This window comes from Callithrix jacchus, chromosome 15 (genome assembly GCF_049354715.1).
Source record: "Callithrix jacchus isolate 240 chromosome 15, calJac240_pri, whole genome shotgun sequence".
NCBI classification, from domain to species: Eukaryota; Metazoa; Chordata; class Mammalia; order Primates; family Cebidae; genus Callithrix; species Callithrix jacchus.
The window spans coordinates 42,115,029-42,133,068 of NC_133516.1; the positions used below are offsets into that span (position 1 = coordinate 42,115,029).

Here is an 18,040-nt window from a genome sequence, read left to right on the forward strand (position 1 = left end):
ATTGCATTCAGTGCATACTTCTTAAAACTAAAGATATTTTTTTCCACCACAGGACAGTTATGAATTTCAGTAAATGGAGCACTGGTAATATGATATCCAGTCCACTGTCTTCTGTTTCTCGGTTTAGTCAATTAACCCAACGATGTTACTTTTGGCACCTTCCCTTCTTCAATATGAAATCCGGGATGGGACCTTATTTAGCGTTCATATCTCTTAAGTCTCCTTTAATCTCAAACATTACTTTGCCTTACTGACTGTTTTCTAACAATTTAACTCCATGCCCCATACCCCCCACCCCTCTCTCCCTCTGTGTGTGTGTGTGTGTGTGTGTGTGTGTGTGTGTGCGCGCGTGCGTTTAAATAGAACTATTCATCATTTGTGGTTTCTCTGCTGTGCCCTTGAGTTTAGATTCAGGGTCTATATTCTGGACCCTGAGAACCATATTGGTTATGCTTCTCAAGGTACTGCATCAGGAGACACAAATCTGTTTGCTCATTAATGGTGATGTGAATTCTGATCACCAGTCAAAATGTTGTGTGGTCTCTGCACTATACGGGTACTATTTTTTTTCCCCAAACACAAGACTGCTTAATATTCTGAGTGTCCATTAGACAGGCAAAGAATCTAAGCTCATTATGTTTTAGTTATATACTAACAAAGTACGCACATTTATAAGAGCTTACAGTTGTATTTTGTTTGTCTAAAATAATAACATGTTAGAACCCATGCATAATTGCTCACTCTGTGTTGTCTACCATTCTGAGCAATAAGCTTTTATTATGCAAAAGCTGTGGTTTGTGAGCCATTGTTTGCATGGGCTCCTTCAGGCCCTCTCATAAAATAACACATACAATAACCAATAAACATGCCCTTTATTTAAACATGGTGCAGGGTAGATTTTCACATTTCATAGAGCATTTCAGGGCTGTTCAAGCTGAGAAATATTCGAAATTAATTGGTCCAACCCCACGCATTTTTACAGTTGAGAAAATCAAGACCTAAGGAAGAAAACACGACTTGCCTAGGGTAATACAGTATAATAGTTCTTTACAAACTGAATTATAAAATCAATTCAGTGGGCCATGACCAGCATGTTTTAAACTGAAATACAATTTTTAAAAATCTGAGTACTTAGCATATAGCAAGGGTAAACAGTGTTTGGTGAAATCTCTATTTTAATTACATATGTTTAGGAGCATGGATGCTCTCCTGTACTAATGGAATATAAATACTTTTTTTAAGATAGGGGTCTGATTCTGCAGCCCAGGCTGGAGTGCAGTGGCATGATCATAGCTCACTATAACCTCGAACTCCTGGGCTCAAGCAATCCTCCTGCCTTACCCTCCTGTGTAGCTAAAACTACAGGCACACACCATCATGCCTAGCTAATTTTTTTAAAAAAAAATTGTGTCTCCTGATGCAGTACCTCACTATGTTACCCAGGCTGGTCTTGAACTCCTGAGCTCAAGTGATCCTCCTGCCTCTGCCAGGACCACAGGCATGAGCCACCTTACCCAACCACAAAATGTACTTCCTATTGAATTCTGTGGTTGAAATCCTTTACAGAACTCCATTAGAAGTAAGCCAAAACCAGTGGTCATTCTACCAGGAAAGTGTTTTGCCAAGTTTAGTGTGAAAACAAATAAAGGTTGAAATGCAGCTTCTGATTTAACAGTTCTGGAATGGACCTGAGATTCTGCATTTCGAACAGGCTTCTAGCAGAGATCTAAGCTCTAGTACTGGCCTATCAACTACCTTTGAGAAGTATGATTAAAAAAAAAAAAAACACTGCATCTGAGGGAAGATCTATTTTATTTTGAAGAATGTCTCCCTAAAGTAGGTATTACGTACATATATACATATATACGTGCACACACTTTGATTGCTAACAATTTGAATAGGAACAACTAATTCTCGAAAATGTTTAAAAATAACAAAACAAATTCACGACCAGCCTGGCCAACATGGTGAAACCCTGTCTCTATTAAAAATGCAACAATTAGCCGGGCATGGTGGCAGTCACCTGTAATCCCAGCTACTTGGATTGAAGAATTGAATTGAAGAATCCAAGTAGGCAGAAGAATCACTTGAATCCAGAAGGAGGAGTTGGCAGTGAGCTGAGATCGTGCCACTGCACTCCAACCTGGGGGACAAGAGCATGACCTCACCTCAAATAAAAATAAAGTAACAAAACAAAACCTTCCACAGAGAAACGCCTTAATTCTATACAGGAAAAATGTGCTAATTGTGATAGTAATAAGAGCCCTGGGATTTGCTGGTGTTCGTGATGACACACATGAGACCCAGTGCATCCATAACCCAGTTCAGGCGGACATGAGTTCCCCCAGATTACATATGAAGAAATAAACCCAAATTAGTTTATTTTCTCCAAGGTCACCTTGCTTGAGAGTAGAGGAACACAGATTAGAATCCAGCCAATTAATTCCTAAGGCCACACTCCTATCATACTCATTGACTCAACAGATGTATGTTATTCACACACATATATACAAGCTCTAAACGTTACATGGGATAAAAAAGCATATTCGGATATGTACACTAGCACCTTCTTTGGCACACACTTTTATAAACACTTTATAGCATTCAAGAGTCGGGATCAGAAGAGGAAACGAGTATGTCAAAACTCATTCACTAAGATTAGGTGCCTTCTCAAGTAGATCAAGCAACCACATTTATACTGTGTACATTAAAGAGATCTCTTGAAAACAGTGACATTAGCAGAATACAGGGGCTGAGCAAGCAGGCTGGCGGGGGAGGAGTGTGAGCAGGCAAACGACTGGAACTACAAACAAGATTCCATCACCTATAACTTAGACTTCGTGTGGTATATTTAGTTCAAACGCTGGCACTTTATACAAATAGGTTGTCACGTAAAGTGCAAACAACTCTCTTTTGACAAAGTGATACTGCTGTGGTGCTGGGTTGACGGCTTTATATTCCGCAAAGCTCTTTAAGTGACAAATGAAAGCAGAGTCTTGAAAATATGGTGATATGAAATGACTGCATAAATCCTTTCAGGGTTCCTGGGGGGAGCAAAAGGATAGCACTTTGCAATTAATTAAAAAGAAAATCTGAGAGGACGAGGTTAGATCTTTCTAATCTTGACTCTGTACAAACGAACTTTGAAGTTACTGGCAGAAAATTGAAAGATGGCCCTAGAAAAGTCTTCACATGAGATGTACAAAGTTGTTTAAAGATCAGGCTCAAGTGCTGCTCTTGGCCCAAATTATGCCAGGCAAGGGTGAAATAATTATCTCTGCTAGAGATAGTTGGTGCACTGGCGTTGAAATCTTTTGACACATTGGATAATGCAGCTTTTTGTGTGCATACATTGCTTTACCAAGCCGTCTATATCAGTGTCATCTTCAAATGAAGCCGAATAGTTTAAAAGGCTCCACTTTCAAGCTGGCTTTATTTAGCCTGAATAAACATTTCCCTTCAACCTCATACAGTCTTGCTGCATAAATGCAGCTGTCTCGCTCTTGTCTCTTAATAAAGATCTTTACAAAGAGGCCTGTTGGGCAACATATTTTTGATAGATGATTAATAAGAGATACAGGATTTCTTTTTTTTTAAAAAAAAAATCATACTCTGACTAGAGAGGGCAAATTCATTATCCATAAATCAAAAGGAGCAAGGGATTTCAGTAGTATCAGAAGCCTTATCTGGCTTCAATCTGACAGTTAACTCTAGGCCGTGAATGATTAAATAAAAGTCCAAGTTCACCCTAGCCTGGATAAAATAAACCTCAAAGCCCAGAAACTTCAAATAAAATAAGAAAAAGTCATATAATTTTTAACCTCAAAAAGAAACAGAAAAGGGAAGCACGATGTGATAGACACCATGATTTCAAATGTAGGGTTTCTTTTATCGTTTTTGTTTTTCAGAACTAGACTCAAATTTTACAAAAGCCATCCTACCCATATGGAAGAAAGTTTTGAGAGTAATTAGGTTGATTTGAACTGTTAAAAACTTTCTAATTGATATATAGCAACATACAGTGTGGGAGAATAAAAATGCCCACAAAATCTTTAACATTCCTTCCATCCAGAAGTGAGTGGTCTATGTTCCTTCTCCTTGAGTATGGTGGGGCTGGCTGAGTATTTTTACGAGAATTTAGCAGAGGTTGGATGTGGTGGCTTACACCTGTAATCCCAGTACTTTGAGAGGCCAAAGCAGAGGATCACTGGAGCCCAGGAGTTCAAGAATAGCCTGGGCACCACAGTGAAAACCTGTCTCTATTTTTAAAAATAAAATAACAATAAAACAGAATTCAGCAGAATTTACTGTGCCCAGGCCTCAAGATACTGGTGTTTCTCTTAAAATACTAGCTCAACAAAAGCCAAAATAGACAAATGGGACCTAATCAAACTCCACAGCTTCTGCACAGCAAAAGAAACAGTCATTAGAGTGAATCAGCAACCAAGAGAATGGAAAAAAATTTTTGCAGTTTACCCATCTGACAAAGGGCTGATATCCAGAATTTACAAAGACTAAAACAGATTTACAAGAACAAAACAAGCCCATTCAAAAGTGGGCAAAGGATATGAACAGACACTTTACAAAAGAAGACATACATGAGGCCAACAAACATGAAAAAATGCTCATCATCACTGGTCATTAGAGAGATGCAAATCAAAACTACATTGAGATACCATCTCACGCCAGTTAGAATGGCGATCATTAAAATATCTGGAGACAACAGATGCTGGAGAGGATGTGGTGAAATAGGAACACTTTTACACTGCTGGTGGGAGTGTAAATTAGTTCAACCATTGTGGAAAACAGTGTGGCGATTCCTCGAGGACCTAGACATAGAAATTCCACTTGACCCAGCAATCCCATTACTGGGTATATATCTAAAGGATTATAAATCGTTCTACTATAAGAACATATGCACATAAATGTTTATTGCAGCACTGTTTACAATAGCAAAGACCTGGAACCAACCCCAATGCCATCGATGATAGATTGGACAGGGAAAATGTGGCACATATATACCATGGAATATTATGCAGCCATAAAAAATGATGAGTTTGTGTCCTTTGTAGGGACATGGATGAACCTGGAGAACATCATATTCATCAAACTGACACAAGAACAGAAAATGAAATACCGCATGTTCTCACTTATAGCTGGGTGTTGAACAATGAGAACACATGGACACAGGGAGGGGAGCACTACACACTGGGGTCTGTTGGGGGGAATAGGGGAAGGACAGCGGGGGGTGGAGAGTTGGGGAGAGATAGCATGGGGAGAAATGCCAGACATAGGTGAAGGGGAGGAAGGCAGCAAATCACACTGCCACATGTATACCTATGCAACTATCTTGCATGTTCTTCACATGTACCCCAAAACCTAAAATGCAATTAAAAAAAAAAAAAGAAAAAAAATTACTAGCTCTCAAATCCTGAATTGCTCTAAGGTAAGGTGTCTGCCACCCTGAGGCCACCATATTAGGAGGAAGCCCAAAATAGCACATGGAGAGAGAAAGGAAAAGATGCCCACCCAACCTCCAGCTATCTGAGTTATCCCAGCTGAGGCTCCAGACATTAATGAACTTCAGTAAGCTATTCATTCTAATGCCCTATGGGAATATCTGACCCACAACCTTGGGAGACAAAATAATAATAAATTGTCTTCAGCTATTGTGTGTTGGAGTAGTTTGTTACACAGCAACAGATAGGCAGAACATACATTAAAGTGGGCTAATCTTAAGTGTATAGCTCTGCACTTTTGCATATGTATACACACAAGTAACCACCACCTAGGTCACAAGACATGTTTCCAGAAGCCTCTCTCTGACCCTACCCAGACACGTTCCTCAGTAAACATTCCCATCCCACCCCCACACAAATAGGTAACCAGTATCCTAACATCCATCATCATAGATGAGTTTTGTTAGTTCTTGAATTTCATGTGTGGGAAATCACGTAGTAGGTACTGTTTAGCATCCAGCTTCTTCCGTTCAACATACTGCCTGAGATTCATCACTGCTGCTGCACAGGGCAGTAGATGGTATGTTTTCATTGCTCTGAAGTATTGCATTTTATAAGTAGACTACAATTATCCATTCTTCTGCTGCTGAAGGATATTTGGTTGCTTCCATTTTGGGGCTTTTATGCTGTTATGAACATCCTCATACATCTTTCTGGTGGACAAATGCACTCATTTCTCTTGGGTATATATACCTAGAGGTGAAGTTGCTGGATCGCCGAGCAGTGTATTCATTTGGTAAAGTATTAGTTCATATTCCAACTGCTTACAGAATTGCTCATCAGGGTCACGTTGTCATTGTTTTCTCCCCTGTAACTAGCAAACATTGAGGGAAAATCATGCCGCATCAAATTAAGCAATTTATGATTTGTCCTTCCATAGTCACCTTTCCTGACTAACTGCACAAGAGTATTGTTCTCAACAATGTCTACTGTCATGAACATGACATTGTTCTTGGAAAACTCCTATCAGGCAAAGTCAACCTCTAAAATAGCATTGTAATAAATATGCAGAAATGTCACTTTTTGCATTAGCCCAAAGGTTTTGTATAGCTTAAGGATATGTGCAGTAAGCTAACTATAAAAATAGAAACTTGACAGTGGGGATGTATGTGTGTGTCAAAATAATATTACTCTTTCTGGGTGTATGGCAGAAAAAATGACACTACATCCACCAGCATGATTTTTATAGATTTGCCTCTTTGCCAGATGACACCTTTTATAAACTGCTTTATAAAAACATGACAATATAAGTGCAATAGTGTGTTTATTGCTTGATAAACTTTAGTAATAAACTTAGGATTGGTTGAAAATTAAAGCCTTAGAGCCTATTCATTAAGCCTCTAGGACAAGTGAGTAAGCAAAAAATCCAGACTATTAAATCCTAAATGTATGCAGATGAAAGCACTAGCAGCAAGCACTATTTCTCAGTCAGTATGTCTTATGAAAATTTCTGCCAGTTCCCTTGTCATTGAGCTAAATGCATTACAGCCACATCTAAAGCATGCCATTTGCATTGCTACAAATTTGAGTGAAATCCAGAATGTTACAATTGCCACAGGCTCACTCAAAACAGATTAAGTCTTTTTCAAAAGTGTTCTGTAACTTAGCACAGCAAATTTTACATATGGCAAACCATGGTTCCCACAACTATTTTTCTGAAAAGACTTGAAAAGACTTCAAGGAATTTCTTCAAATAATTTCATAGCACACTCTCAATATTTTGATTATTGATGGATTATATATAACAATGTAGTGTGGTCTGAGAACTTTGGATACCCGCAGAGCTTGTTAAATAGAGAAATCCTGGAGTCCTTTCCTAACTGATTGAAATAAAATCTCTGGAATAAGGGACCCAAGAACTAATATTTTATTAAGTAACTCCAAATGATCCTTATTCACAATAAAATGTGTTAAACATGGCTATATAGAAATCTAATAAAAAGAAACTTTACAGCAAAGTTATATTCGCCCAGAAGGGTGCCATTTTAAGTGAATAATGTATTCTTATATTCTTAGGTTCAAATTGTTACTCAACATTACATTTTTTTTTTAAAAAAAATCAAATGGCTTACATTAGTTCATATTCCTTTTTTTTTCTTGTAGTTATGTATAAACACCTACAAAATAAAGTCTAGTTAAGGGCTTTGAAAATCAATTCCTGTAACAAATGCATATATAACTAAACTTTCCTGATGATTCTATTTATCCTGACAAGTGTCAACTTTGCAACTGATAAATCAGAAAAACAGTACAACAAAACAATCCTTTTACCAAATAGTCTATTAGAATTCCTCTGATGCTCATCATGCTTTCAGCTGCTTATCATTCACCTCCAGATCTTATAAAATATTGCAAATAGTTAACTATAGCAAAGTTACTAACATGCAGTCTGTGTTGGGTGGATCCTCACAAAGGCGATGCTAATATATTGGAAATATATGTACATAGATCATTATATAAAATTATATATGACTATCATATAATTATATATATATCATATATATATATAAAAATAATATTTCCCATTAACAAATCAGTGTGCCAATGTGACAAAAAGTAGGAAAGACTGTCAAAGCTTTACAGCTGCTACAGAACTCTAGTACTGGGAAGTACTAGTTAAAAATTCTATTCTGGGCTATTTTTTTTTTTTTGAAGACATGGTCTCTCTCTGTTGCCTAGGCTGGAATTCAGTGGTAAAATCTTTGCTCACTGCAACCTCTATCTCCTGGGTTCAAGTGATTCTCCTACCTCAGCCTCCCAAGTAGCTGGGACTACAGGTGTGTGCCACAATACCCAGTCACCTTTTCCATTTTTTTGGTAGAAATTGGGTTTTGCCATGTTGATGAGGCTGGTCTTGAACCCCTCACCTCAAGTGATTCATCTGCCTCAGCCTCCCAAAGTGCTGAGATTACAGGCGTGAGCCACCACGCCCAGCCCTATTCTGGGCATCTTAAACAAAAACAAAAAACCTCTCAACACATCATGTTATAATGCAGTGATAAAGCAATGTGTAGGGCTTTTCTGCACATTAGAATGTTGAAAATAAGAACCAAAAAGAAATCACATTTAGAAGCAAAAATCAAAATAAATGCTTACCTTTTTCCTTGGACATCAAAAGAAAGAACTAGCAAAAGGAAAATCAGCTTCGATTTCTGATCATTTTATTTATCTTATTGTGAAAGAAACAACACTGAATCAAGAGTGAAATAGAAATCAACCAAATTAAATGACAAGAAAAGTTGCAAAGAAAGGCATCTGGGAGGTGAAAAATAAATGTTCCTTCACAGAAAGAAACTAGTTGTTTAAAAACAAAACAAAATAAAAATGTACGAAAACAGAAAAATAGGTCAAGCAAATTCTTCCCAAATCCCTGTTCCCTTGGGCTTCATGACAACACATAAACCTGATCAGAGGGGTCAAGACCACAATTACTGAGATCCTGACCATCTGATGTGATGGAGAGAGAACTGGACTCTGAGTCAGCAGAATCGTACAGTCCAGTTTGACTTCAATACTCATTAATTCACCTTTTATAAGTTTCTGAATCTGGCCAGGTGTGGTGGCTGAAACCTGTAATCTCAGTTCTTTGAGAGGCCAAGGTGGGCAAATCATGAGGTCAAGAGGTCGAGACCATCCTGGCCAACCTGGTGAGACTCTGTCTCTACTAAAATTACAAAAATTAGCTGGGCATGGTGGCATACACCTGTAGTTCCAGCTACTTGGGAGACTGAGGTAGGAGAATTGCTTGAACCTGAGAGATGGAGGTTGCAGAGAGTCGAGATCATGCCACTGCACTCCAGCTTGGGAGGCAGAGCAAGATTCCGTCTCAAAAAAAAAAAAAAAAGTTTCTGAATCGTTGCATTCATTTCTGATTGCTCCTGTAACAAATTATCACAAAACCGAGTGACTAAAAATAATGCAAACATATTTTCTTACAGTTCTGGAAGCCAGAAGTTCAAAGTCACTTTCACTGGGCTAAAGTCAAGTTGTTGGCAGGCTGACTCTTCCTAGGATTTGGAGGGGAGAATTCCTTTCCATGTGTTCTCCAGCTTCTAGTGGCTGCCTGTACTCCTTGGTTTGCAGTTTCTTCTCTCATCTTCAAAGTACATCACTCCAATCTCTGTCTCTGTTGTCATATGGCCAACATGGTGAATGCATGGTGCATCCAAAGTGCATCATGCCAGTCTCTCCTTCTGTTGTCACATAGCCTTTTGTCTGATTCTGACTCTCCTCCTGCCTACCTCTTTTCACAAAGACCCTACAAATACCCTGCACCCACCACCTTATCTAGGATAACTTTCCCATCTCAAGAACCTTAACCTGATCACATCTGCACAGTTCCTTTTGCAACACAAGGTAACATTCATAGGTTCCAGGAATTAGGACATGGACATACTTGGGGGCCATCATTCAGCCTAACATAATCTCTTTGGGTTTTCTTTTTTTTTTTTTTTTTTGAGATGGAGTTTCGCTCTGTAGCCCAGGCTGGAGTGCAGTGGGGCACAATCTCGGCTCACTGCAACCTCTGCCTCCTGGGTCCCTGTTCAAGCAATTTTCCTACCTCAGCCTCCCAAGTAGCTGGGATTACAGGCACAAGCCACCATGCCCAGGTAATTTTTGTATTTTTTAGTAGAGACAGGGTTTCACCATGTTGGCTGGTCTGGTCTTGAACTCCTGACCTTGTGACCCGCTCACCTCGGTCTCCCAAAGTGCTGGGATTACAGGCATAAGCCACAGCACCTGGCCTTGGGTTTTCTTTTTAATACTAGTTCATTCATTTGCTCATTTACTCCTCTGCCCACCCACTCACCCATCATCCTCACTCTACAGGAGTTGACCACAGCTTCCCAACTAGTATGGAAGAACAAACTGGTATGTGGTAAACCTTCAAAGGATCTGCTGACAAGTTCTGATCAATATGTAAAATTGATTTTTGCTGCAACAGAGTATACGTTCTGACAGGGTGATGTTTTTTAAGGGGAAAAAAAAAAACCACTGAACAGAGTAGATGATGGAACAGTATATAGCTTGGGATAACTGACTGCCAGTAAAAGGGCAGAGATAGTGCTTCACATTAAAATGGGACCAAAGAAATGTATCAGGTTTTCTGGAATGTGCAGAACGGTGTTTACAGGAAGATAAAGAAAGTTGTCTCATGAGCACATAAAAGTCCATGACCAGGACAGCAAACAGCCCAACTCAAACAGTAGCACAGTCACAATGAAACCACACAAATAAAGCGATCGCTGTGGAAGCTTCCAGAGACACTGTGGGAGGTGGTTTCTCCCCAGTAGTGTTTGCACTGTAATCACCATAGCTCATTTGGGGTTGCCAACTTTCGGTCTTTTCATGCCAGGATGGACTCCTGGTTCTAAGGGTGGAATCATCTTTTTTTAACCACATGGGAAGGGGTAGACACCTACACAAAACAGGATTTAATCAGGAAGAAAAATATGAAAACCACTCGAGAGGATGTGCAATAGCAACTCTTACAAAACCACAGTCACTGGGAGTTCTTTTAGTACCTCAGTTAAAGTGCTTCACAGGATGATAACTTATATCTGAATTTCTCCCACTCAAAATTCCTCTAAAGTGAGTTTCCTTAGGCACCATTCAGCCCACATTTTAAGTTACACCACTTAAAATAAACTTTTTAAATTCAGAGAAAACTATCCAAGTATTTTGGCACTCATGTTGTTTATGTATAAAAACAATTACGTTAAGCTTCCTCTTCATTTCAAATTTGTTTATTCCTGAATAAGCACACTCACTGAAGGAGAATTGGGACAGATGGGGTGGCACAGGATGGTGGCAGCATTATTGTGACTAGGTGGTGGTGAATAAAATATTTTCAAGACAGAAACCTGAAAATCAGGCTTAAGTGCCAGAAGTAAACCAGAAAGAAGCAGTAACAAGTGACAAAAATGGCTAACTGGAAGGAAAAAAAAGTTAGGATTTTAATTAAATCATAAATTGTGGCTCATAAAGGTGCATTTTAGCAGGTGTAACACTAAACATAATGCATCTTACTCAGTTTTAAATTCAAATATTAATCCTTGTCCAGTCACTATAATGGGAGAAAGACAGTATGCTCTGAACATTACATTCAAATTGGGTAGCAATTATCTTCCTGGTATCAATTTCAGACATTCACATAAATCTTTACAAAAATCATAAGGTTACTGACCCAAAAATATCCTATCAAATAAAATGAAAAGATTTCTATAAAACTTGTGCTATAATTTATTTAAAATTACATGTAACTTAAGAAGAAAGATAGATAATTACAATTAGGCAGATATAAATTTAAAACAGAGAACATATTAATATTTTAATCTTTCTGGTAATTCTTTAAAATTACCTAATATTTTTATATCAGCAAATATTGCCTCAAGGACTCAGTTGAAACCCAAATCATGATCACTATTTAACTAATTTATTAAATAAAATATGTTCAATTATACACTAAATCAAATGCTATGGCCAGCATAAAGGCAGAGCTACAAATTTTAATGAGACTGAAGAAAACAGTAAGGTTTTTGAACTTGTTATCCGTGTGATAAAGGATACAGAAACCATGCTTGTTTCTCTCCTTTGTGTAGGCTCAGGGATTTCCCAATTCCATGTAACAGTTATAACTACTAAGCAGTTCCCACCTTGTGAAGAATGCACAGGCAGTACCTCAATAAATTCTCACAGCAGGCCAGATGCAGGGGCTCATGCCTGCAATTCCAGTATTCTGGGAGGCTGGGGCAGGCAGATCACTTGAGCTTGGGAGTTCAAGATCAGCCTGGGCAACATGGTGAATCCCTATCTCTAAAACACAAAAAAAATAGCCAGGTGTAGTGGCATGCACCTGTAGTCCTAGCTACATGGGAGGCTGAGACAGGAGGATTGTTTAAACCCAGGAGGACAGGCTGCAGAGAGCCATGCACTACTGTACTGCAGCCTCTTGACAGAGCAAGATTTGGTCTCAAAAAAAACCAAAAACAATTCTTATAGCCACCTAAAAGGTTATCTTCACTTTAGAGATGAGTCATCAGACATGGAGGGATTACACAACTTACACAAGATCACTGAACTAAGTGGCAGAGGAACTGCAAAGCTCATAGGAGAACTGCTGAAGTCTGAGGACCTCTTCTCTGTATATAGTTAAAATATGATTTCTGCCTCAGTCTATTAAAGCTGCTCTATCAAAATGCCTTAAATTGGGTGATTTATAAATAATAGAAATTTATTATTTCACCATTCTGGAGGCTGGGAAGCCCAAAATGAAGGTGCTGGCAGCTTCAGAGCCTGGTGAGGGCTTGCTGTCTGCTTCAAGATGGTGCCTTCTTGCAGCATCCTCACATGGTACAAGGCGCAAGGCACCTCCCTCCCATCTCCTTTAAGAGGACACCAATCCCATTCATGAGGGCATGGCTTAATCACTTCATAGAAGGTTCTACGTCTTAATAAGTCATGTTGGGTATTAGGTTCCATATAACTTTGGGAGGAACACAAACATTCAGACCTTAGCATTATTCATCCATGCTTCTCACCTCTCGTTTCACAGCAGAATTTCCCATGGAATTTTCTAGAAACACATTTGTCCAGGTACAATCCAAAGAAATACTCTGGGCCCAAAAGCTTATTTTAATTATGCTTTTCTGGGCAATTATGATGCCTGCTCAATGTGTGGAACTCCTGGTCCATGTATTTCAAGAGATCTTGGAGTATATTGGGAATGAAATGTCTTTTTTTTTAGTAGTAGCACATCATATTGGTTTATAAATACATAGATGACATACTACAATCTTAAGATGCTTTTGCATGTGTCATCACATGTGACATCCCATTAACTTACCCAGAGTCACAGGGAAAGACTGGTTATTATGCCCAATTAAAGTTTGAGTCAACAGGAACAAATAAATGAGCAACTTTTTGACCTTGGAGGCTATCTCCAACATTATATTAACTAATTCTTTTGCTTTATGAACAAGAAATCTAAGGTCCAGAGAGATGCACTGACTTTTAAGGTTCACCCAATTAGTAAACAAGGGCACTGGACAAGAAAAACAAGAATTCAGCTCCCACAACTGATATGACATGTTATTTCTAATATCTCACCCAGACTGACTCTAGCTGTCTTTCTTTGAAGCCTGCGCTTGCACTGTTAAACTGGGAAAAGACTAGTAAATAAAACGGCATGATCACATGGGCAGTCGCAACACTCTAATCTGAGAAATAATCATTACAGTTGGTAAAGGAGGAGGTGGAGGAGGAAGTACTATTTTTGTCCCTTTGATTATGTTACAAAGACAGAAACTGTGACAACTATGAAAGATGATCAAAGGAAAAGATATCCCAAATTTGAACCAACTGAATTATGAAAAAAATATGATGTTTAACTAGAATGTTTCCTAAACATGTCATATTTTGAATAAAAGGAGCAGAAAGACTATATAGAAGACTGGCAATGAAGAAATACGGAAAATTTAAGATTCAATGTTTAGGTGTGGAGTTAGATTTTTTTGAAAGGAAGAAGAGCATTCTCCTCTTTTCTCCTACTTCCAACTCCCTGCAAAAATCCTACAAAGAGGCCAAATACATAAAGTGTCTTAAAACCAAACTGTTAAGGCCCTGTCTCCTCCTACTGTGGCCCAATGCACTTCCTCCCTCAGGCGGATGCAGGGCTCCCAGCCACCACTGGTAATCACTGTTTCATGTTCATGAAATATGTATTCAGTGATTGAATCTACATAATATCAAGCGTCTAACTGCCTGACTAAATTTTCCCATTGTTTTCACTTTGCCAACCACATGGATAATAAAGAAAAAATGAGAATTTTAGAGCTAAAAAGTTCCTACTGGGCAATTTTTAGTACTTCCTGAGGATGAGACAGTTCCCATATAATCTCATTAGAGAGGCCTCAGTGAGCCAGTGTCCCAACAGAACATGGAAAATAAGCCCAGGGAGGTCATACAACGTGGTATATGGTACAACATCGCACTGCAGGCTGGAAACAAGGCCAGGGTACACTGGGGTTTCCAGACCTCACAGGGAGAGGCGGAGTCCTGTGTTCATCTTCATAGTTTTGCTCACATTTCCGTGCCTCCTGTACTATCATTTGGTGTCTAGCTTCTTCTTTTTTTTTTTGAGATTTAGTCTTGTTCTGTCACCCAGGCTGGAGTGCAGTGGCATGATCTCGGCTCACTGCTATCTTTGCCTCCTGGGTTCAAGCAATTCTCTGCCTCAGCTTCTCAAGTAGCTGGGATTACAGGCGCCGCCACCATGCCCAGCTAATTTTTGTATTTTTAGTAGAGACAGGGTTTCACCACATTAGCCAGGCTGGTCTTGAACTCCTGACCTTGTGATCCACCTGCCTCAGCCTCCCAAAGTGCTGGGATTACAGATATGAGACACTGAATCTGGCCTATTTTCTTTATATCTGCTTGGTTCCTCTTTTACCTCCGTTCAGTTCTTCCTTAAATTACTTTGACTTAAATGGAAACATTCTATCTTTACCATAAATGGAAAATCAGTATCACTTGCCACAGACGGACAGCTAACCCTGTTAACCTTGAAACAAAAGGATATTAACCTCTTGCTGGAAGGGATCCCTGCCTGAGGCTCTGAGCCTGAGGCCTGCCCTCCCTTTGTTATAAGGACTATTAGCAAATGCTAGGAAGGTGGGTAAGCTTCCCTCTGGCTAATGAGAAGGGTTGAAAGAAATGAAAGGGAGTAACTTCCCAAGCTTGCCAGACACACCAATGTAGGGCAGTTTTTCGACCTTGCTTTGAGGTCTAGAATCCTTTGCCGAGATGAAATCTTACTAACAATAGAAGCAGTAATGATGATGCTGATAAGAAATAGCTAGTTGTATTAGGATATACTAAGCATTCAAATACAAGTAAACTCAGTATTTGGAAGTATTAACTCATTTACTCCTCATAACAAGCTTGTGAGACACAGAAAGATCAAGTGAAGTGCCCCAAATCTCTCTGCTAGTAACAGCCAGAACCGTGGTCATGTGACCCCAGAGCACCTATTTTTAATGACAACCCAGACTGCCTCTCAAGAATTCCAGTTACTAGCAACTGACAACAGCATTGTTCTTGTTGAAAAGGGATTAAGGAGCTGAAGTGTTACGTTAAGGACGGTTATGAACAAAAAGCAGAAAAAGAACAAATGTGTCCACTCTATGGCTTGATTTGATTACTTGAGGATTACTCATTTTTTACTCTTTAGCTCTTTGCTTTCTTTAAGGTAATCACTTTTAACCCTCTTCTTGTATTACTTGACTGATGATATCTTGGTGCACTGTTTTCTTTCTTTGGCAAACATGGTTACTGTGCCAATACCTTCAACAAATTCAAATCTCTTTAAGGGTAAAAAGGTTTTTCTATTTTTCTTCGACTACAAATAATGACTAAAGTAATTCAATAATTTTGAACATTCTGGATATTTCTGAATTAACTCCAAAGGTCATACAAAGGTGACTCAACTGTTTCCTACTGTGCTAACATATCCTTGTAACTTTCATTCTTAATATTTACCAAAGAGCAGGTCAACACCTGACAGCAAGAAAACAATTTTTTCATGTTATTCATACATGTTTTAATAGATGATTAAAGAAGAAAAACATACTCTGAAAATGTAGAAATATGAAGTCATGCGACATATTTTTATAATTATGTTTTATTGCATTCTGTTAAGTGGCCAGAGGGATTTTACAATGCAAGAAGATTCCAAATTAAATTATTACTAAGCCCCTCAAGCCTCATATTGAGATTAGAGTATCATAAAAACTTTTGATAAGTTAAATAATATGCAGTATGAGTATTAGATATAGTTTGATATGTTTCAAATAGTTTATATATCTGTCAGCACACTCTGAGACATAAAATGGCTTACATACCTTTTTTTCAATGAAACTGTTCTGTTTTCAATTTGTTTTTGAGAAATATAATTAATTAAGGCTACAGAGCAATAATCTAGCATCTAGAAATGCCTTCAGAGTTAGGTTTTAAACCCTTCTCTAAATTTATTCTGTTGCTAAACATAAATTTGTTACAGTTTTAATCTAACAGGTTTTGGCAAATAAAATAATGATGTAGATATAAAGTTAATTTCAACAATACAAGAATTTGAAACATCATAAACCAAGGCAAAAGAGGATTTACAATACAGAGTCAAACTACAACGGACACTTCAGAATCAAATTTAATCACTGTCCTCTGCCTTGCCAGCAGGGCATTTACTGTAGTGGGGGGGACCAGGAAGGAGATTCACTTTATAAGATAATCATGTTATGTTATGCTTTTATTGAATGCACTTACATTCTGGACTATACAATTGTTCTTGAAATGTTTCCAAATGTGTGTAATTATGACCCACATGATGGCTGAGTTCTACTTAATTTCTGCCTTCAAAGGGGAGCAGGATGCAAATATTATCAAGTGAGGGCACTTCGTTTAACATAGTACAGATGAGAATCTGATCATGAGCTGGCAATAAATTCATCAATGTCCTAAACCAGTGGTCCCCAACCTTTTTGGCACCAGAAACTGGTTTCATGGAAGACAATTTTTCCACAGACAGGGGTGGGGGTGCCGAGGAGGTGATGGTTTCAGGATAATTCAAGTGCATTACATTTATCATGCATTTTATTTCTATTATTATAACATTGTAATATATGACGAAATAATTCTACAACTCACCATAATGTAGAATCAGTGGGAACCCTGAGCTTGTTTTCCTACAACTAGATGTTCCCGTCTGGGGGTGATGGAAGATAGTGACAGATCATCAGGCATTAGGGTCTCATAAGGAGCGTGCAACTTAGATCCCTCCACATGCAGTTCACAATAGGGTTCAAATTCCTGTGAGAATCTAATGCTGCCTTTGATCTCACAGGAGGCGGTGGTAATGGAGTGATGGGGAGCGGCTATGAACACAGATGAAGCTTTGCTCACTTCCCCACTGCTCACTTGCTGCTGTGTGGCCAGGTTCCCAACAAGCCATGGACTGGTCCATGGCCTTGGGGTTGGGGACCCCTGTCCTAAACCACACTTGCATCTACTCCTCTCACCCTTTCCCAGAGTAAATGGTAATTACTGTGCATAATATTTAAGAGATAGACAACATCCCCTCAACAGTGTTTTCTGCCTCTGCCCAGAGCTACTAGTAGCAGTGACTGCTGACTAAAGGATTAAGCTGGAGTAGAACATTTCCCTGTGCTGTGACCCACATCTCCCCTTAGCCGAAGAAGAGAAATGTAATAATGCTTTCTGGAAGAAGAATTTCACAAGGTTATGTTTTCCCTCTGCTTTCCATGATCACAGTAATAGAAAAATAACACTCTTGCTTTCCAGATTTCAATTTGGCAGTATCTGGCAATGTTAATTACATAAATGAGAAGAGAAAGAGAAGAGGTGGGAAACAGAAAGTGAATACCAGGAAAATGAGGATCCAGGTCTCCTCCTCATGAGGTCAGCCCAAGCTTCCTTGCACCTATGACAGCACCCTCCAATTGCAA

General features: G+C 38.8%; 1 protein-coding gene across 42 annotated transcripts in view; it reads right to left on the reverse strand.

Annotated features, from left to right (window-relative positions):
• FHIT (fragile histidine triad diadenosine triphosphatase) overlaps positions 1-18,040 on the reverse strand; it is a 1,534,178-nt gene that overhangs the window by 637,805 nt on the left and 878,333 nt on the right. The gene's annotated exons all lie outside the window — the stretch shown is intronic.